Here is a 17,047-nt window from a genome sequence, read left to right as displayed (position 1 = left end):
GAGGTTGCAGTGAGCCAAGATCGCATCATTGCACTCCGGCCTGGGCAATAGAGCAAGACTCAATCTCAGTCTCTCTCTCTCAATGCTGAGATTATATATTATATATATTTATATATATTGTATATAGACTCAATCTCAGTGTCTCTCTCTATATAATATATATATATAAGGGTGAAATCTCTTTTCTACTAAAAATACAAAAATTAGCTGGGCATGATGGTGGGTGCCTGTAATCCCAGCTACTCAGGAGGCTGAGGGATAAGAATCACTTGAACCTGGGAAGTTGAGGTTGCACTGAGCCAAGATCGCATCATTGCACTCCAGCCTGGGCAATAGAGCAAGACTCAATCTCAGTCAATCTCTCTCTCTCTCTCTCTCAACACTGAGATTATATATTATATATAATCTCTATATAATATATATATAGAGACACTGAGATTGAGTCTATATACAATATATATTATATATATATTTTATTGTTCACATATACGAACACTAAACTTTATATATATGAACAATAAAATTCTCCATGTAGAAGCAAGAACAAATTTTGTCTTCATTGACATTACGTGGTCTATTTTTGTCCACCAGTATCTCTTTGGGGAATGATCCCTGTCACATTTAATACTCCTGGCATTCCAGTCTAATCCGTTTGGTTTGGGTGGGACTGACCCAGAGCCACCAGACCACTCTGTTCTCCTGGCAGATGGCTCAAGGATGGGCATATGATCCAAGCCAGACAGTCAGAATTCAGATGACAATCCAGCTCTTTTATCTGAAGTAGCACGAGGTCATCTTTACCTGTGCAGGGATGAAGCCACGTCAGGGTAAATTGGCAAGGAGAGAGAAGGGAAGGGAGAGGAAAGATGCCGAGAAAGAGAACAAGGTGAACCTCTCCACTCTGCTAGTTTACTCCTTGGACTCCTCGGTTGTCAGAGCCAATATGCTTATTTTTCACTTATGCTAATTGAGTTGGTTTCCATCACTTAACTAAAAGAATCCTGACTCAGGCAATGTCCCAGCCCCTAAAAGCCAGGAACACATTTCTATCACGGTTTCTTTGGGTTTTCTTTAATCAAGAATGCTTTCCCTTGCCAGTATGTGACAATTTTAGCCTAAGATAAGTTTTTCTATGAAATCAACTGCCCATTCTCATGCGCCTTATGGGCAGAGAGAGCCTTTTTGGGCTCCTCCTCTTACCATTATCAAGTTGGTTATCTGTTCCCAAAGGTGTTGCTTTGGGATGGTTCCCCTCCTCTCCAGAGGCCTTAAATCCTCATCTGCGTTTCCTAAGAGACCCCCATCCATAGGAGATCTGCCCCACTCCATTCTGGCCTCATTCTCTCCCACTTTTGCTCCTGCTCATAAACTCCAGACACCGTGGTTTCTTTTCTTGACTTCAACAATGCCAAACTTTGACCTCACCCCAGGGCTTTCACCAAGCTGTTCTTACCAAAGGGAACTTACTTACTTCTGAGATCCTCTCCTTCTTTCCCTTGGCTGACTTTTCATGTGTCAGCCTGAATATTACCTGCAGTTTGTAGTCTTCCTTCTTCCTACTTTCTTACACTCCAATCTACGATCTGATATCACCTCTCATTTCACTCTTCACTGTTCTTTCAAGCACTTATCACAAAACATAATTACACAGTTACCTGTATTTCTGTAAGAATGTGCCTAATATCTACTTGTTTCCCTAGACTATAAGCCCCGCGAGGTCAGGAACAGGGACTGTTTGGCCCATGGCCCTTCCCCAATGCTGACCACAGGGTTGAGGAATGGATGAGTGCATGCTCATGACTAGCCATTAATACTCTGGACAGTTCCTGGAACACAGTCAGCAAGAGGACTGCTTTCAGGAACAGGGCATCTTTTATGAGGCTTGCCAAGAAGACACTGCAGAGATTAATGGCCTTTGCATTGACTTCAGCACAATGATTAAGAAAAAAAAAAGAATCTGGAAGCAGAGTTTCCAGGAAAGCTCTAGAGTCTCAAGAGCAAATGGATGACAGCACAATGATTAAGAAAAAAAAAAGAATCTGGAAGCAGAGTTTCCAGGAAAGCTCTAGAGTCTCAAGAGCAAATGGTTGACATGGAACTAGGCAAGGCTCTGTGTTCCTATCAGTCCCTAGCAGACAGTGGCCAGGACTCACGTACATCTCCTATAGAGAGTGTTACAGGCCACTGTTGAATCAGATTAACTGGGAAACTCTTGGTACAATCAAATTTATTTCCACAGCATGCAAATGGTGTCCACCAAATTCAGAAAATGTATTAGGAACATTAAGCAGCAAAGTTGGAGGAAGTGGCTAATGAAGCTGCTAAACTCTCAGCTCAGAAGAGAAGGGAGTGCTTTTAACATTAGAACCATGGTTTTCAAGACAATTTTGAGTATGTCTGGATTATTTCTTGCAGGAGAGAGTAATCGCAGAACAAGAGCTTTGGAGTTGCCTGGATTTGGATCAGGCCCTGCCACTTACTATCTACAGCAAGTTACTTAACCTTTACAGGCTCCGGGTGTTTTTTTCTTCTGAAAATGGGGGATAATATCGGAACCCACCACTTAGGGTTATAGTGAATGAGTGGGCATTAAGGGTCATAATCAATGCCAAACTCAGCACAGTACCTGACATCTAATGAGCACCCAATACTCGTTAGCTATTGTCTGTTGTCTTATTGTTATTGCTGTTGCTGTTAATGTAGGTACCCCCCCCCCAGAATGGTGTCTGGCACACAGCAAATATAAATGACTGTTGTTGCTCTTTGGGTTCCAGCGAAAGTTATACGGAGGTATTTAGCAATCCTGGCACTGGCCAATCAGAGGGAGGCTAGGCATTAACCTTCTCATGGTTGGATTTTGTGGGCAGTGAAGAGAAGGATCCCACGGAATGAAGGGGTAGGACAAGACTGACCGTAATGGTGGGGAGTCATTTTGGGGGATCTGCGAAGTGGCTAGTTACCACCCAGTTATTTCTACATTTAACTACCAGAATGGCTATACCAGTGCAAACCAACCTACCACCAACTACTAAGTTGGATCCTCTGGAGGATCTAAACCCAAGGGCACTGCTGGTGCTCACCCAGTTAGAAAATCACCTCTGAATGCTCACTCGCACCGTCAGGGTCATCATCCGGCCTCTGCCTCCTTTTCCGGACCCTTCTTTAGTCACTTCCTGCACAGGAACCATCAATTCCTCCACACCCAGCGACTGGCAGCCTCAAAACCACCTCCACTCTCTCACTTTTACAGGGGACTAGCCTCTCCCTGGAAATTCTTCCCTGCGAGCCAGCTTGACTCAAGCCGCAACGCTCACTCCATGCTCCCTTCCTCCTCACCCCACCCAGACCAGAGGTGGCAGCCAGCCACATCCGGCACCTTCAGCAACAAAGCAACTATCTATCTCATGGGCCTTGTCTGTCATCCCCCATCCCCAGCTCCAGAGCCTCAGGGCCCTGAGTATTCGCCCCATTTCCCACTTCCCACCAGGGCTGTAGGGCTGGGGCTGCCGTCCCACTCTCGGCTGACTCCCACTCAGGAAATGGCCAGTCTCTATTTTGAGCAGAGGAACGCGTCACACCTCCTGGGCCAGGACACCTCCCCTCTGCCAAGAAACCACACTGCAACTGTGCTTAGACAATGACCTCTCGGTACTGTCCTGCAGAGGCCTTCAAGTCGTCCAAACCCTCTGAACCTCCAAAAAGTAAATCTTATTTTCTCTTTCCTCCCAACAATCAGCTATATATAGCTCCGCACACAATAGCTAACCTTGGAGGGCTGAGCACTTGGACAGGCCCGGCCCATTGTCTCAGCACCCGCCCACGTGCAGTGGCTTGGAACCGCCCAACTCTGAGCTATCTGCAGGGCCGGGCCGGAGAAAGGGAGAGGAAACAAGTCCAGCCCTGTCAGTCCCGAAGGTCTTGGCCCTGTCTTTTCCTTGCTGTTTAACTTTGGACAGCTGACTCGAGGTTTCTGAGCCTGTTTTCCAAACTGCCAGAATAATGTAAATTTGTTGTGAGGATCAAAAGGATCAGTGTATAAGTTTGTCAAGAATCTCACACAAAGCTGGGGACATGATGGATGCTAAATACTTGCTGTTAACTGTATTATCTGGTCACTTTTGGAAACGTCTGGTGTTTGGGCGATTGAGAAAAGCATCTTTTCTCTGTTTCTCACAGACACAGAACACTCACACAGACACACACAGAAAAGGCTCTTTGCTCCTCATCTTTCCTAATGTTTAACTCTTCCACTGATGTCCTATCACCAGTCTGGTTCCTACCACTTGTGCAGCCCCAGGCTAAAATATATAAGGACACTCAAATACTATAGTCTTTTCACAGCTTTAGTGAAGTGAAATTGCCATGTGATACACTGCCCATGACTGATTTTGACCCCTGTGTATACCCCCATGAAAATATCACCACAATCAAGATAAGAAACATATCAAATACACTCCAAAGATCCCCACTCTGCCCTTTTAAACTCCACCCTTCCACCTTCCCACCCAAGGCAACCTTTGCTCTGCATCTCCTTTTGTCAAAATAGATTAGTTTGCATTTTTTAGAGTTTTATATAAATGGGACAATATAGCATGTACTCTTTTTGTTTGGCTTCTTTCTCTTAGCAAAATTGTTATGAGATTCAATCCACACTGCTGCATGTACCGCTATTTCATTCCCTTTCATTGCTGGGTAGTATCCCATTGTATGAATATAACACAGATTGCTTATCCATTGATCTGTTTAGGAACATTTGACTTGTTTCCAGTTTGGAGCTATAATAAATGAAGGTACTAGGAATATTCATGTACAAGACTCTGTTTCTATATATGCTTTCTTATGCTTTCTCTTCCCTTAAGTAAATATCCTGTAGTAGAATGGCTGGATCATGTGATAGGTGTATGCTTAGCTTTTTAAGAAACTGCCAAACTCTTTCTCTTCCAAAGTAGTGATATCATTCTACATCCCCATCAGCAGCATATGTGTTCACATCCTTGCCAACACTTAAAATGGCCTTTTGTTTCAATCACTGTAATAAATGCATAGCAGTTTCTTACTATGGTTTTAACTTGCATTTCTTTAAAGACTAACAATGCTGAGATTTGTTTTTCATGTGCTTATTTGCTATCACATACCTTCTTTGGTGAAATGTTTATTCAAATCTTTGGCCCATGGAAAAAAATGAGATGTTTGTTTTCCCACTATTGAGTTGTTTTTTATTCTATATGCAAGCCTTTTAGCAGGTATACCTTTTACAAAGATTTTCTCTCAGTCCATGGGTTGTCTTTTTATTCTGTTAACAGCATCTTTTAGAAAGCAGTTTTAAAGTTTGATGTAATTCAGTTGATGAATTTTTTTCTTTTGTGATTTTTTAAATTTTTGATCTTTTATCTAAGATTTATCTTTTCTTTTATCTAAGAAATCTTTGTCTAACTGAAAGTCAAAAAAACTTTCTCCTAGAAGCTGTATGGTATTTACTTTTAAAATATTTTTTAATCAATTATTTTTTTTCATAGAAATAAGGCTCATTATGTTTCCCAGGCTAGTGTGGCACTCCCAGCCTCAAGCAATCTTTCCACCTTGGATTCTCAAAGTGTTGTGATTATAGGTGTGAGCCACCATGACCAGCCAAAGCTTTATGCTTTTTAAGTTTTATGTTTAAATCTACAATCCAACATTACTTTTTATTTTTACTTAATGGTTTTATTTTGCGTATGGCAGGAAGTATGGTTCAAACTTTATTTTTTTGCATATGGATAACCAGTTGATTCAGCCCCATTTGTTGAAAAGACTGTATACCCCTCCATCTAATTGCCCTTGCAACTTTGTGAAGAATCAGTTATCTATATAAGTATGAGCCAATTTTTGGAGTCGATTATGTTCCATTGATCTATTTGTCCATCTTTATGCCAATATTGAACTGCCTTGATTTCTGTAGTCTTAAAATTGGGTGGTGATAGCCTTCCAAATTTATTCTTCTTTTTCAAAGTTGTTTGGCTAACATAGGTCCTTTACTTTGTATATAAATTTTAGAATCAACTTGTCAACTTTTTACAAAAAGTCTGCTGGGACTTGATCGGGAGTGCACTGAATCTATGGAACGATCTGGAGAGAATTGACAGCTTAACAATATTGAGTCTTTTGGACCGTGAACAAATATGTTTCTCCATTTATTTAGGATTTAATTTCTCTCAGAAGTGTTTTGTAGTTTTCAGTTTATAGATCTTGCACACATTTTGTCATATCTATTCCTGAGTATTTCAGAGAATTTTGTGCTTTTGTAAATAGTATTTTAAAAATTTCAATGTCCAATTGTTTGTTGCTAATAAATAAAAATACAATTGGTTTTTGTATGTTGATCTTGTATCTTGCAAACTTTGCTAAACTTACTCACTAGTTCTAGCAGCCTTTTCTAGATTCCATCAGATTTTCTATATTCTGCCAACAATTTTACTTCTTCCTTTCTCAATTGGGTAACCTTTTTTTCTTTTTCTTGATTTACTGCACTGGCTAAAACCTTCAATATGGTGTTAAAAAATGGTAAGAGCAGGCATTCTGGTTTTATTTGTGATCACAGGGGAAAATAGCCTTTTCTATTTAACTGTGGTATTAGTAGTGTCCCTTTGGTAGATGCCATTATCAGGTTAGGGAAGTTTCCTATCATCCCTAGTTTGCTGGGAGGTTTTAAAAAAAAAATCAGGAATGGATGTTAAAATTTTCAAAATATGCCTTTTCTGTATCTATTGCTATGATAATATGGGTTTCTTTTTTTTTTTTTTTTTTTTTTGAGACGGAGTTTCGCTCTTGTTACCCAGGCTGGAGTGCAATGGTGCAATCTTGGCTCACCGCAACCTCTGCCTCCTGGGTTCAGGCAATTCTCCTGCCTCAACCTCCCGAGTAGCTGGGACTACAGGAACGAGCCACTATGCCCAGCTAATTTTTGTATTTTTAGTAGAGACGGGGTTTCACCATGTTGACCAGGATTGTCTCGATCTCTCGACCTCATGATCCACCCACCTCGGCCTCCCAAAGTGCTGGGATTACAGGGTTTCTTTTTTTAATTTGTTAATAGAGTGAACTAAGTAGATTGATTTTCAAATGTTTAACCAACCTTCCATTTCTGGGATAAACCCCACTTGGTCATGCTGTTTTATCGTTTGTATAGATTGTTGGATTGTATTCGTTAAACTATTAGTTTTTTTGTATCTATGTTCATAAGGGATATTTTCTGCTGTTTTCTTGTATTAGTTTGTCTGGCTCATGAAATGAGCTGGATTCCCTTTTGGCGTGCTCTGTTTTTGGAAAGATGCTCTGAGAGAAAAACCCATATAGATACTGAAAGCAGGCAGGCACCGGGCCATGCTGGCAGGTGATTTGAGTGTTCTGGTTACCTAGAGTATACTAATCTAAAAGAGTTCTGGATTAGGTTATGCATTTAAATCTATGCTCTGTCATCACCTAAATTTTATCTGTTTAAATGGTTGCATTTTGTATATGGCAGGAGGTATAGTTCAAACCTTTTCCTTGGTTCCTTCACAGTTCCTTATCACACTGTGGTGAGGGTTACAGGCAAGGCTCTTTAAAGCAGTAGGCTTAGGGCAGCGGCCCCTTTTGTCCAGGACTAAAGCCTGCCACCTCCTTGAAGCCTTCTGGAATCCTGACTAGCTATCATTTGGAATCCTTGCCTACTATGAATCCCACTTCGTCTGCCACCTTCCTATATGAATTTTGCTAGTAAAAACATTTTCTAATGTATTTTCAACTTTTTCTTTTTCTGCTACTGCTCCTTCTCAACAATGTTTAGACATGCTCAAGGCTCCCATCTGAAAAACGTACAACAAAATAAAGTTCTTCCCAGTCCTGAAGACCCTTACAACCCTTGCCCCCTCTCTCCTTTCACAGCCCAACTTCCAGAAAAAGCTGAACACATGCACTCTGTCCCAGGTTCATTCCTCAACAAACAAAAAGCTGACTCTGTCTCACCACTCCTGCCAAGGTAACCAACTAATTCCTTGTTGCCACAGTCATTTGGGAGCTTGACTGTGCACAGCTTCTGGCACCGTTGGCTTCACCTCCATCTTGGTTCCTCTTCTGTTGACTTCTCTAATGACCTGGTTCTCCTCCTATTTCTCTAGCTTTTGCTTCTTCCATAGAACCCTACATATTGATGCTCTGCTGAGATCTCTTCTGTCTTCTCTTCTTACTCATCAGATTGAGCACCTAGAGCCAGATGATTTTTCCCATTCCCACTGGCAGCCATGTATGTTTGTTCAGGTTGTACACTGTATAACTGTACAGTACCATTCACATCAGTCATTCTGAAGGGCAATGCCCAGATTTGAGTTATGCAGAACTTGGCCATATGTGATAGCCTTGCTTGTACGTACTCCAAACATATCACTTGACATCCTACAGAACAATGATCTGTAACGGGTCTTGGCTGCAAGGCTTTTGAAGGCTGGAATTGACCCCTTAATCAACTCTGAAGGTTGTGGCACAAAGTAGATGATCTTTAAAGATGTGCTGAATAGATGAGCCTGCCCCGGAATTCTAGCCAGTATACATTTCCCCACTGAGAAGTACCACCATTCCGCAAGCATGAGGTTGTACTTCCTTTTGGACTATATGTCTTTTTGGACTAGAGGAAGAAACTGTTTTCTAACCTCCCCCTCCCCAGGTACTCCCATTCTTTGAGCCCAACACTAGCTGCACATGCTACTTTGCCTTTGAGTCTCAATTTACTTATCCAGCAAATAACAGAGTCTACCTTGCAGATTGTAGTGAGGATTACGGAAGTAAAGGTGTGGAAAGCTTCTCTATATTCTTTTCTCTACTCCAGGGCACTCAGGATAATGTCTCTGACTAAAGGCTACACCAGAGAAAAATTATTATATTGATCACGAAAGGGCATATGGAGGGGAGGAAGCAAAAACCCCAGGAGGTATGTCCTGCCTCACTTGCTGCTAGCTTCAATTTCAATTCCATTCCTGCTTGTTGGTATCATTTATTAATTAATTCATCCATTCACGTGGCAAATGTTGAGCACTTTCTACTGCCAGGTGCTGTGGCAGGCACTGGAAAACAAAGAGCATATGTAAGACAGATATGATCTCTGTCTTCATGACACTTGTCTCTACTGCATTTGGCAATGTCTGGGTTAATGTCTTGTTAATGGAGGAGAGACTTAGGCTGACGTGATGAAGAGTAAGGAGGGTGTGTGGAGAGGAGAGAGGTGGCCCTTTAGACAGAGTGTTCAACAAAGCGCTCTCTGAGGTTGTGGCATAAGAATTGAGTGTTAGAATGAGATTGGAGGGTGAGGGATCTCTGAGAGTGAACAGGATGGAAAGGGCATGCCTGAGAAACCAGAGAAGGCAGGGTGGTTGCAGCAAAGCAAGGAAAGAGGAGAGGGGCACAAGGTAGTGTCAGAAAGTTAGTTGGGCACCCGATCAAACCCTGTCCGGACTGTATTATAAAAATGAGAGGAGGTCTTTCAAGGTTCTGAGCTGGGAGGGATGTGATTTGATATAGAGTTTACAAAGATGGGGGATTTCCTTACTGTCCAGGGACATTTCCCCACCAGGGGGAGCACCTGGAACGCACCCGCTGGGTCCTTCCTGCGGGACAGTTTTCATTCCTAAACCCAGGCTCCAGGCAGTGAAGCCCAGGCTGGATCACGTTGGGGGCTGGAAATGGCTAGCAGGGAAATGATCATTGGCAGTTATTTTTGTAATTGTTTACCAAGACTACTAGGTACCTGGCCTGAATAAGATGTGTTATTTCAACATAACTTCCCATGCCTCCCACCATCAGGATATGCTATCAATAACCCCATTTTTGGATGACAACTTGGCAATTACAATTAATGTATATGCTATTCAGCCCAGCAATTCCACTTCTGGGAATTTATCCTCACATTCATGAAATTGCCCATGTTCACAAAAAGGCTTGTGCAAAGGTGTTCATTGGAGAGCTATTGGTAAACTCACGGGAAAAACAAAAACAAAACAAAACTTCAATGTCTAGTCCCAACAGGGGATGGCAAAACAAATCATGCTTCATGTACTCTTGGGGAGCCATAATAAATAATGAGACCTCCCAGGCATGCTGTGGAATTTCCCACAAAGCAAGGGCAGAACGATGTGTGCAGGGTACTCCTTCGTATCAAAACACAGCCATAACCTAAATAGCTATATATTTTTAATTATCTTTGTATAATAGGAAGAGGACTAGAAGGAGACACAGCAAAATTAAAAAAAACAGTGGTTACCTTTGGGGAGGGATCTGGATTGGAAGCTGCAGTTAGGTCAAAGGTAGCTGGCTTTCACTGCCTTTACTGTCTTAATTTTTACTCTACTAGTGTTTTTTGTTTAATACAAAATGAATACGAGGAACAATTATTAAAAAGCTTAAAGCTACACAGCTAGGAAGAGGGGGAGCCAGATTCAAACCCAGGTTGGGGCAGCACAGTTTCTAGTAAAGGGGGTCCTACTCTCTGGAGTCACTCACTCGAATGTATATTGAGGGTTACTGTGGACCAGGCTAGGAACTGGAGAGGATATAGGGAGACAGCAAAGAACAGAATGAAAGACCCTGTCTAGTGCAGCTTACCAGTTGCTTGAGATACGTTTAAGCAAGACAGGCAGATAGACAGACACTACATGCAACTATTTCTCCTTCTTGAGAATTCAGACTTTGGTTCTGTTCTTGAATAAATGTGTCACTTTGTAATTCCTAACATTTCAGTTACTTACAACCAGTGACACTCAGTTTATTCATTTTCAAAATGGCAACATTATAGATCTCACAGAGTTGCTCTGGTCATGAAATGAGATAAATGTTTAACCCAGAGCGTGGCACACGGGGTGTGTGTGTGTGTGTGCGTGCGCGCGCGTGCTCAACAAGCAGGGACATTATTATTAAGATCCTGAAGGCCCCATTTTCTTTGTTAGCAATTGCCTCCATCCAGCTCCTGATTCTTTCAAAATAAAAGTAGTGTAGACAAGGGGGTGGGTTACGGAAAAAAGAGGTACGATTCATTCTCCTTCGGCCTCATCAGAGCGTTTCTCTAGAGCTACGAAGCTTTTAAGTCTTCAGCCTGTGGTCTCTATTCTAGAAGGGCTTACTCCTGGGCCCTGGTGCCCTGATCATCACTCATTAATTCATTCACCTCCCATCAACAGAGGATTTGCTGATCATGAACTCTGTTCTCCAGGGCCCAGCTCAGGACATGGCAGAAAAATGAAACCACAGAACCCCTGCCTTTGGCAAGTTCACAGGCTGCTTGGGGGTGATTTTATGGAGGACTTAGACTGCCCTGGTCTGCTGGAGGGAACCCCAAAAAGCCTTTGCGGGGGTACTCCTCAGCAGCCTGGCTGCCAGACCTAGGTAGGCAGCCCGCAATGTGCTTCCCCGTGCCCTCCTGCTTTCCCTCCAGGATTGTATTTTGCCCTCTTCCACAGTTCCTGCGCTGGATCGGGGCGGGAGGAACTGGGAGGATCTCCAGGTCACGCTAGCAGGACGCCTGGCGCAGAGCTGGCGGGACCACGTGACGCAGGCCTCTCGGGGGTGGGGAACACATGCAGCCCTTCCCTCTCCACGCTGTCACTCTTCTATGGTTTAGAAGTTTCAACTGCACACCCCTATACCGGTCGGAGTTAGCTCAAGCGGTATCTCCTCATACCGGACTTTCTATCTGTCTATCTCTGCGCTGGGGTTCAAGACCCGTGGGTGCTTACTGACCTTTCCGTGCATTAAATTCTATATAACATAACTTTGAGGACTTTATGGTTTTTTTTTCTTTTGGTGTCTTTTAATTTTGCTACATTAATAGGCGGATAATGTAAATTGGTGTTGCTTTAATAGTGCAACAGAAATTATGGAGGTGGCCCACTGGTCTTATGGGGGGGGTGTGACCGGCCTCTACTGCCAGGTAGGATGCATGGGGACAAAAAAATGCTCGTGCAGTTCACGAGACACACCTTGAAACTCTGAGACCCCGCAAATTCGGGTCACGGAATGCATTACAGATTTCCTTCCAAGTAGAATGGAAGTTTAACGGCAATAGCTGCCGTCTGTTATTTTATCTGTATATATTGCTTTTTATTTCGCATATATTGCCGCCCACCAGGACTTGCCTGTTCGACTACAGCCAGTGAGATCCCCTCGGAATTTTTCTTTATGTTTTTGAAAGCTCCAAGTTTCCTCCTCTCTGGTGGCCTGTGCCTGTGCTGGGAGACAAGTTCTCATCTGAGACATTAAAAGTAAATGGCCCTTCTCATATTTTTCCACCCCTTACTTGTTTCTTTTCTAGTGCTTGGCATTGCGCCCAGACATTTTATGCACTTTTTCTTTACCTTTAGCGTGGAGCTTCCCCTCTAGAAGCCGCACAAGGGCAGAGGCGTCTGCCTTTTCTGTACCCACAGCGTATAGAGCATTGCTGACCAGATTTGAGTATTAGCTGACTTAACAGCTTAATGCACAGCGACATGCACAGGTGTTTTCCATATTGAATTCCTGTAAGTAGAATTGCGGATCACAACTTGCTTATACTCAGGGCTTTAGACTGAAGTGGCGGCGCCTCCCCTCCAGTGTGGTCCTTCCCTCCCACGCGCCTCCTTTCGGGTGTGCACCTTCCCTCCTGCATGCCTCCTCTCTTGGGTGAGCCTCCCAGGACGGGCGCCTCCTCTCGAGTGCCCGTCTCCTCTCTTGGGTGGGCCTCCCCGCCCGCGCGCCTCCTCTCGGGTGCAGGCCTCCTCTCTTGGGTGAGTTTCCCCTCCCGCTCTCCTCCTCTCGGGTGCCCGCCTCCTCTCTCGGGTGAGCTTCCCCTCCCGCTCTCCTCCTCTCGGGTGCGCGCCTCCTCTCGAATGAGACTCCCTGCCGGCGCGCCTCCTCTCGGGTGCGTGCCTCTCTTGGATGAGCCTCCCCTCACGCGCGCCTCCTCTCGGGTGCCCGCCTCCTCTCTTGGGTGAGCCCTCTCGCGCTCCTCCTCTCGGGTGCGCGCCTCCTCTCGGGTGCGCGCTTCCTCTCGGGTGAGCCTCCCGTCACGCGCGCCTCCTCTCGGGTGCCCGCCTCCTCCCTTGGGTGAGCCTCCCCTCTCGCGCTCCTCCTCTCGGGTGCGCGCCTCCTCTCTTGGGTGAGCCTCCCCTCGCGCGCCTACTCTCGGGTGCCCGCCTCCTCTCTTGGGTGAGCTTACCCTCCCGCGCTCCTCCTCTCGGGTGCGCGCCTCTCTTGGGTGAGCCTCCCCTCACGCGCGCCTCCTCTCGGGTGCCCGCCTCCTCTCTTGGTGAGCTTCACCTCACGCGCGCCTCCTTTCAGGTGCCCGCCTCCTTGGGTGAGCTTCCCCTCCCGCGCTCCTCCTCTCGGGTGCGCGCCTCCTCTCTGATGAGCCTCCCCGCCGGCGCGCCTCTTCTCAGGTGCGTGCCTCCTCTCTTGGGTGAGCCTCCACTCACGCGCGCCTCCTCTCGGGTGCGTGCCTCCTCTCTTGGGTGAGCCTCCACTCACGCGCGCCTCCTCTCGGGTGCGTGCCTCCTCTCTTGGGTGAGCCTCCACTCACGCGCGCCTCCTCTCGGGTGCCCGCCTCCTCTCTTGGGTGAGCCTCCACTCACGCGCGCCTCCTCTCGGGTGCGTGCCTCCTCTCTTGGGTGAGCCTCCACTCACGCGCGCCTCCTCTCGGGTGCCCGCCTCCTCTCTTGGGTGAGCCTCCCCGCCCGCGCACCTCCTGTCGCGTGTGCACCTCCTGTCCCGCGGGCCCCCAAGCGGAGAGCCCCAGGGACTGCATATCCCTTAGGCGATAGGTGTTGTGGCCCTTGGTGGTCCCCCTGCTACACTCAGGGCTTGTGGGAGTTCCTCCCTCAGTTTGGGAAGCAGGAGCAGGCCCTTGGAGACTCAACGGACCCCCTCTGTTTCCTACCGAAGAGGTTGGCCTGAAAGATCCTTATAGGGGTTTGAGAAGAGTGAACCATCAGGAGCGAGCACCTCCCTCTGGGAGAGTAGCAACCCTGGCACAGAAAGAAGAGCTCAAACTTGAATCTTGCAAGGGAGAGAAACTGAGCTAAGGGGGAAACTATTGAGCTAGACATATATGATGGAAGCCGAGATATTAGCAGTGGTGATGGTGGTGGTGGGGTCAGGGAGTAGGGGGATTCAACTTGACGTTTGGTTAATCTTCATTTTCCAGCTTACCGTAAAGAACACAGATTAATGTAAAACAAAACCAACACCAAATCCTTCCTGCTGTGGGTAGGAGAGGGACGATCCCCACACCAGCGTCACCTGAGGATCCTTTTAAAACTTCAGCTTCCTCTCTCCGCCCACCCCAGACAGCTGAATCAGAGTCACTGGGTGATGCCCAGGAACCTGCATTTTTAAAGAACACGAGTGTGACTATTTCATATTTCCTCTCCTCAAACCTTCTCCCAAATTGATTTATCTGCCTTACATTTCATGAAATGAATTTGCATAAACCTGAGGATCTCCTTACCTCCCCACCACGAAAGGCAATACCTTTGCCACAATGGTTCTAGGCTCTCTGCCTGCCTTCTTCTCTCCATTTCTAGTTGAGGTGTCCGGGCATCCACCTCAGGAGACACCTCTCGCACCTTCAGATCCCAGCCCCTAACCTAAGTTTGTCCAACCTGTGGCCCACAGGCCATATGTGGCTCAGGATGGCTCAGAATGCAGCCCAACACAGATTCATAAACTTTCTTAAAACAGTATGAGATTTTTTTTTTTTGCTTTTTTTTTTTAGCTCATCGACTATCATTAGTGCTAGTATATTTTATGTGTGGCCCAAGATAATTCTTCCAGTGTGACCCAGGGAAGCCAAAAGATTGGACACCTCTGCCTAACCTCTTACCCCACCAGCTTCCCCACTCTGCTGAAATATTCCCATCAGCCTTCAAACTCACCTTAATATGGACCCCTCACAGCAAAAACAAAGCAAAACACACACAAAACCTCCCCTAACCCATGTCCTTTCCTGACAACGTCTATTTCTTTGTCCCCTTTATGGCAAAGCCTCTCTGACCCTACTTGATTCATTTATTCACTATCTCTTCATGCCAGGAAGCTCTCATCACAGGGGAGTGAGAGAAAAAAGAGAGGGATGAAAAATACAGCTTTGAATCACTGGTCCAGTTCTCAGGGCAGGTGGGATCCCACAGCACCCTCTTCCTTCTCTACCTTGAAGAGATCCATCCCACCAGCCCACACCCCCTTCAGGGGTCAGGTGCCAGGATCCCCTTCCCCATAAGATCACCAAATACCCTTTTCAGGGACATACATTCCTCTATCCTGGTGACTACTAGCCTCTAGACAGGAGGTCTTTGGTAGGGGAGGATGGTCCTTCTGCTTCTAAAATATATTCTGAATTCAATCACTTCTCATCATTGCTACTGCAACCTGGTCCCAATAAATTCTTACTCCATCCCTTTTCACCTGGACTACTTAGCAGCCATTCATCTGGCTCCCTGCTTTCTGTGAGCACCCTTTAGCCCATTCCTCACACAGTAGCATGGACTGATGATCCATTCTGATCCTCCCTTCTAATTTTCTTTTATGAAACAGGCAAGGAAATGCTCAAAGCTCCCAGGGTCATATTGGGATATAGACACTAGCTGGCCTAGAGGGATGTGGGGGGATGCTCTGTGTCTATTTAAATCCCCAAATCTGAACCTTGTGGGGATGGCTGGAGACACACCCCATCTTAATTCAAGAGCCTCAGGCAGGAAACCAGTGGATGATGAAAAACGCATGTATTTGGCAGAAGATGAAATGGAGACAGCATTCTCTCAAAGGGATCTCTAGCTGCCTTCCAAGGCTGCTGGTGTATGGTTCTTAATGCTCCCTTTGTTTCAGACTTGAAACAGCATTACAGCAACACAACTTCTTAGTGCGGAGGTCTCCCTCAGCTATAAGAGACTTCTTGGTGGGGTTGTGCCCGCTGCCTGTTTGGCTCCTCTTGCTGGTGTCCTGGATTTTGAAAGCTTCCATTTCAGGGCCAGGCAGAGCAGCTGAACTTTAAATGGGAGACTCATGTGACCTCCCCAGAGCCCAGGGGTGGGAAGCAGGGGACAGGACCCATTTTCCAGGAAAGCAGAAGGGACCACTTCTGCCCCCATCCCCAGGCCCAGCTCTCTCATTCCTTCCGCATTCAACTGTAACTGAGCACGCTGTCTACAGAGGGCCAGGGCTCCAGCTCAGAGAGGCACAGCCATTCTGGGTTCTGCTTTTTAAGGAAGTTTGTTTGGATTCCTTTCCCAGACTAAAGACCCCTGAAAAGGGTACCTGGTGACTTTGTAGTGGGGGGGATCCTGGCACCTGACCCCTGGAGAAGTTGTGGGCTGGTGGGATGGATCTCCTCAGGGTAGAGAAAGAAGAGGGTGCTGTGGGATCTTATCTATCCTGAGAACTGGACCAGTGAGTCCACGCTGTCTTCTCCATCCCTCTCTGGTTTTTCTCACTCCCCTGTGATGAGAAACTGCTGGCATGAAGTAGGGGCCCATGAGGAGACAGTGAATAAATGGACAAATTAGAGACTATTTACCAAATGGCGGTTGTCCCAGGAGGACATTCAGAGCCAAAGGCTTCTCTTTTCTCTAGCTCTCTTGGGGATGCTATAGATGTGTGTGGGGCAGTGGCACATGGAGTCACTATGAGCCAACCTAGCAGACACAAGCTAGCTAATTCTGCATGAGTAGCCATTCGCTTTAGGATCTTTAACCAAGTGCCCCAATCCACAGTCTTGCAGGTTCACAGGTAAAGGACAAAGCAGCCCTACTTCCCACCTTCCTGGCTACCTGATGGCCCCACAATTGACTGTGTGACCTGGGGCATGTGATGATTTCTCTGAGCCCCAGCTTATTGATCTCCAAAACTGAGGGGAGATTAATAATGCTGTCTACCTCATAGAAGTGAGATGAGAAAATAATAAAGATATCACTAACACAATAAATGGTATTATCATTTCTCCCTATCTTGGCATACCACAGGCATTCAATACATAGTTATTTAAAGAATGAATAAGGGAATGAATGTTCAGAATGATAAT

The 17,047-nt window shown here is 45.7% G+C and overlaps 1 long non-coding RNA gene across 1 annotated transcript; it reads right to left on the bottom strand.

Annotated features, from left to right (window-relative positions):
* Positions 1-5,387: 5,387 nt before the first annotated feature.
* LOC118150174 (uncharacterized) lies at positions 5,388-13,694 on the bottom strand. Its single transcript, XR_004738120.3, has 3 exons — positions 13,193-13,694; positions 12,354-12,513; positions 5,388-12,227 (listed from the first exon to the last, which is right to left on the bottom strand). It is a non-coding gene; the product is annotated as an uncharacterized LOC118150174 (long non-coding RNA).
* Positions 13,695-17,047: the final 3,353 nt, after the last annotated feature.

This window comes from Callithrix jacchus, chromosome 2 (genome assembly GCF_049354715.1).
Source record: "Callithrix jacchus isolate 240 chromosome 2, calJac240_pri, whole genome shotgun sequence".
NCBI classification, from domain to species: Eukaryota; Metazoa; Chordata; class Mammalia; order Primates; family Cebidae; genus Callithrix; species Callithrix jacchus.
The sequence above is the reverse complement of the archived record's forward strand: the minus strand, read 5'-3'. Positions and strand labels throughout refer to the sequence as shown.